This window comes from Tetranychus urticae, chromosome 2, assembly GCF_039701765.1.
Source record: "Tetranychus urticae isolate SD_2017Ah chromosome 2, NJAU_TeUrti_SD_1.0, whole genome shotgun sequence".
NCBI classification, from domain to species: Eukaryota; Metazoa; Arthropoda; class Arachnida; order Trombidiformes; family Tetranychidae; genus Tetranychus; species Tetranychus urticae.
The window spans coordinates 1,427,384-1,432,711 of record NC_142959.1 but is presented as its reverse complement, the minus strand read 5'-3'; the positions used below and the strand labels follow the sequence as shown (position 1 = coordinate 1,432,711).

The window sequence follows — 5,328 nt, the reverse complement described above, 5'->3', positions numbered from 1 at the left end:
AGTTGAATGCAAGTTAAGTGAGGAAAGTTAATTTTGTTAAATTATCTCGACTCGTGCCTGACTTTATTCCGACCTCTACCTTTGCCCTTCTCTTATCGTCTCAATCATGTCAAGGGGATCAAATATTATCATCAAACATCTTCTTCATAATCATCATAATCTGTATCCATAATCTCATGTATAATGTCATTTCACCCTTAATGTGACCTTCAATATTTCAGATTCACTTTTCCTTCCCTTTCCATTATTCAACATTCATCATTTTTAGTAATTCAATCTTGCCAGTTTAACCTTTAACATTGCTATTCATTTTTTGTCATCTTTCCATCCATTCAATGTTTTGTTTCCTGTCAACTCCAGTAAATTAATCAATTTTACACCTTTTCAGATCAATCTTTTCATTTTCACTTTGCTAATTCATTCCAGATTCATTTGCAAATCAATTTCGGAATAGAATTACGAAACAGTTTCAAAAGGTGGAAAATTGCTCAAAATTTTCATTTCTTTAGTTTCATTTCAATTGCATTTTCATTTCAAAACAAGCGAAGCTAAAAATTCGCGTTTTTCCCATAAACGCAAAGTTCATTTTTTATCGAATTTACATGAAAAATCTTTTCGAATCGAAAAATTTTCATTTTGATATTATTAAAGCTCAACTTGATTCATTGCTAATCGAAAATGAATTTCTCTTAAATCATGTTTATCTCAATGTTCATGAAATTTTTGATGAAAATATTTTGAAAAAGTTTCTTGCAGATTCGTAAAGAATCATTGAAGATGCAAAAATTAAAAATTGTAAATCATTTTGTAAAGAATCGAATGGAAAATTTCATTTTTACAGCATTTACAGGGAAGTGTTTCACTCGAATTGGAAACATTGAACAAAATATCTTTTTACTCAAAAAGTAAATGATTTGCTGTTGAAAGCCTTGAATCTTAGGTTGACTTTTTTTCTGTTGTTTAATCATTTCATTGTATTTGATCCTGATATTTGATTAAGATTCACCGTGCTAATTGAAAAAGATTGTAATACCTTTACTCAGTTTTATTTGTTTCTTTCAAATAATCTCAATTCATCATTAACTGATTAAAAATCAAATGTTTCCATCTGATTGAGATGCAATTGAAACTTTTTTTTCCTTCTTTTCTCTCTTCTTTCCTTTCAAGAGTAAAAAAAAGTTAACAAAAAGCTTTAAGCTGACAGAGACTAAATGATAATACTGATTGCATTTGTAACAATCAATTGACAATTTATACAATCACATTTGGAAAACATTTGTTTGTGATTTTAATTGACTTTTCATCCAATCGCTTCTTCTTCTTTCGCCACTTTACAGAACTTATCATTGAACGATTAATCTGTTGCAATTGATTCATTTTAAATCTTAAACTGATGATGTAACAAGAATGATAACAAGTCACAAAAAGGTAATACATTGGATGAATTACCTTGATGAACCTGAATGATTAAGGATCTTTGATACGTTTGTGGATCAGTGATTTACTTGTGAGTAACAACAATATTTACCTTCATCAAAATGTCTTTACAATGTTTGGTTAAGATGAAGGTGAACAAGTTTAAGGTTTTGATAATGAGATGATTAAGACTGGCAATTTACAGAGTCTTCATCACGTTGATTCATTCCGCCATTTCAATGGTTGGAAAAGTCAAATAAAAATGAGTTTCCATTCAACTCCCATGAGTTAGTCTTCATTTAATGAGCAATTGAAATCAAATTGTCAACCAACATTTACAGGGCAAGTTGATGCTTTCAAGATTCATATTTTTCTTCATCTTTCAACTGAGTTTCTGTTTCTTTTGTTTTTTCGTTTAACTTAGTTTTCTCTTTCAATTACATGGGAATTTTGAATTAAATAGGAATGGAATTTTGGGCAACAATTTTGGTTTTCTCTTCTCTTTACATGAAACACTCAGTTTGATGTAGACAATAGAATCGTTTATTAGTATGAGTCTGCTTTGTTTCTGATTCTGTTTCCCTTCAACATTCATTTCTCATTGAATCAGATGAAGAGGAAACTTTTGGCTTCAATTTAATTTTTTTAATTTTGTATTTACTCATGATTCAACTGGGTTTATCATGAAAGAACATGGAAAACAATGATTTTTATTGTCGCTCATTTTAGCTTTTGTAAAACGCGCCAATTGTTTTTACATATTTTCCTTGTCATCTGCTCCTCCCCATTAAGCAGCATTTCCCCCTTTCATTTAATATCTTTTGTTAATTTCAAATTGCTTCATTTATTGTTTTTTATTAATTAACCAGATTTTTTCGGGTTTCTTTTGTTTGTCTTTTTCTTCAATTTTGTGTCCTCTTTAATGTGTTTAAACTGTTACTGTCTTGGTTAAGCTTTGATTGTAAAATTACTTACAATTATTTTGACTTAAACAGCTCAACCTTTTTGGTAGCATTTTTATATAATCTACCTTTTGTGAAGTGTAACCATTCGGTTAATCCGATCTAATAAGGTTTGGAAAAGGTTGAAATTTACTCAGATGTGTTACAAGACAATATTGACTATGATATACTCGAGGTAATTGGATTGGTTAACCTGACTGCTGTAATAATAGGCCTAATTATTATTGGAAATATGATGGTGATATATGTGCATGTTGGTGGTGTAAGCAGTCATTTAAGCTAGATACCGAAGCTAGCCAATTGAGCCAGCCAGCCAGCTATTTCTTCACGTGCTTGAAGCCAGTTAAAAGTAAATAGCTCGAGCCGGCTCAAGCCAGTCAAATTCAAATTTAGCTGAGTCGGCTAGCTAACAAATTTGGTCGTCTTTTTCACTTGGAAATAGTTTTTTTTCTCTCAAATTCTGTTTTTACTTGTAATTTGCACTGAAATCTTGTTTATTTCATTAGAAATAATTAACTCATTAAAACGCTGGCAACTCAATCCATGTAGAATTGATAAAATTTTATTTGCTCATGATAATTATAAGTTCACTCACAAGGGAAGTGAACGTCTGACGCCAATTTGAATGAAAGAGGTGTCATTGGATAGAGCATGTTGAGTTATGTCATTAAAGTGGTGTTAGATGTTTAATATAAAATATGAAGATATTTTTTAACTTATAAAATTGAATTAAATGCAATTTTTCAAGCCAAACTCAGCCAAATCAGCCTTTTAATTAGCTGAGTAGCTCAAGCCGGCTGAGCCAAGCCAAGCTTGATTTTATCAGAATTAAGCCAGCCAGTTAGCATCTCGCTAGCTTCGGTATCTAATTTAAGCCACTATAGATTGTAGCTAAATGGATTTTTCAGACTGATGAGCAAATTAAGGATTTTCATGAACAGGAATCTAGATATTAACGATGATGCTAAGCATACGGATGGATATTGAAACGTGAAATAATTGCCGAGAAAAACATCAAGAGCTTAAATATAAGCTTGATATTTATCCAATGAACAAATATGCTCATAATCTCCGACAATCTTTGATTAAAGTTCGAGGAAAATATGAATCAAACGGAACCATGTTAAATTTGGTTTAAGAAAACAGGATTTGTTGGAGGATCAATTTTTTCTTTTCCAAGATTAATCAATTTCTTAGACAATTTGCTTGCCATCTTATCCATCGGCAGATGATTCAAGCTTTCAACTTGTTGAATGAATACATTTTTTGGATTTCAAAGTATGGAATGGTTGAATAATAAACTTCCAGATGAGTCAGAGTAATTATCATTTACCAAGATTAGTTGAAATTGAGATGAAAATAATGGTGATGCCGAATTATTGATAACCCCAAAGAAGAAAAGCTAAAAAGGTAATTTTTATCCTTTGAAAAGCTTAAGGTGAAATATTTGTTGTACTTTTTGTCGTTTTATTTATGTTTTTTTCTCTTCCCCTCTCCTCCTCTCTCATTCACTCACCTTTTCTTCAGGAAAATACTGGAATAATGAAACTACAGGAGATTTCGCCATTTTCAGGATCAATTTCATTATATTCTATTGTCAATTTATATAAATATATATATATTTATATTGTTGAAAGACAGAAGATGGCCAAAAAAGGGAAACTAAATAGCTAATGTTGATGATAAAGATTCAAGGTAAACCAATTGGCCCTTTATCAGTTATTTTAGGTGATAAAAAGCACATTTTCTGGTTTCACATTTTTGCCCGTTAACTTGCCTTTGTTTTCTCTCTTTTTTCCTTAATATTAGGATGTCAATGAATCTTTGGTTGCAACTTTGATACACACACAGAGACACACATTGAAAATTACTCAACTCATATTTCAAATTAAGTGTCCCATTGGAGATTATTTTATTTGACATTTTCACTCATAAAATAATAATAATACAAAATAATATAAATGTTGTCCAGTTATTGCTGATCCATTCAAGTTGGAAATTTTTTCTCTTCTCAAGGAAACCTGGTCATCTTGGCCATTTATGGACACAATCAAAATGACTTTTCTCATTAAACAATTCCCAATGAAAATGTTTCAACCCCAATTTGGTGAGATTGAAAATTTAACCACTTTAAAGTAAACTTAAAAACTGGAATGGACATCAAGACGATCGCAATATTGCTCTGTTTACGATTTGAAAATTTGCAATGGAAAAGAATGGAAAAAGATGATTCGGAAAATTTCAACTCATCAATTATATTGATAAATGTAAAGATCAGAGGTGCTTAACCAATTATCATGAGAAATGGTGAAACCAATACTGAGCCAAATTCAATAACTGTGAGCTGATATCAACTAAAATGGATGTAAATCAAGGAATGAAACATTTTACCTTTGTTTCTCAATATGTTGGAGAAAGGCTGATGAAGATGAAGAGAAAAAGTTAACTCCAAGAAAGCAGATTAACTAAATGAATTGTGTTAATAGTTATTTTACTCAACTTTTTCACTCATTTATTTTAATGAGTAAAATGGGTTTTCATGGTAAGCTGATTGGATAAACAATTGACATGATAATAACCCTGAGCAACATGAATAATAATAATAAAGGTTTGTAATGAGACGACCAGAAAAAAGGTTTTTTTGGTGAAAAAAAGGTGATTGTCAAAGTGAATGGAATCAAAATTTATTTTTGGGTAAACTTTAGATTGATTGTTGAAGCTCAAAATGAATGAGCACATTGAATACAAATTCAGGATTGAAGATGAACGGACAGCAAAAAGGTGAAGAAGGAAAAGAAAAGGAAAGAAAAAAAAGAGTTAAACTTGAGGTTACTTGAAATGCATGACCAGAGGAGATACAATTTATGTTTAACCTTAATTGAGCTGGACATTAGGATTAACAATTAACCGATGGCAAGGTAAATGAGCGAATTTGAAATTTACATAAAAA

General features: G+C 30.7%; 1 long non-coding RNA gene across 1 annotated transcript; it reads left to right on the top strand.

Moving 5' to 3' along the window:
- The first annotated feature begins 3,253 nt into the window (after nucleotides 1-3,253).
- LOC107363815 (uncharacterized) lies at nucleotides 3,254-5,012 on the top strand. The gene is made up of 3 exons (XR_001568997.3): nucleotides 3,254-3,788; nucleotides 3,906-4,073; nucleotides 4,188-5,012. It is a non-coding gene; the product is annotated as an uncharacterized LOC107363815 (long non-coding RNA).
- The last annotated feature ends 316 nt before the right edge of the window (nucleotides 5,013-5,328 follow it).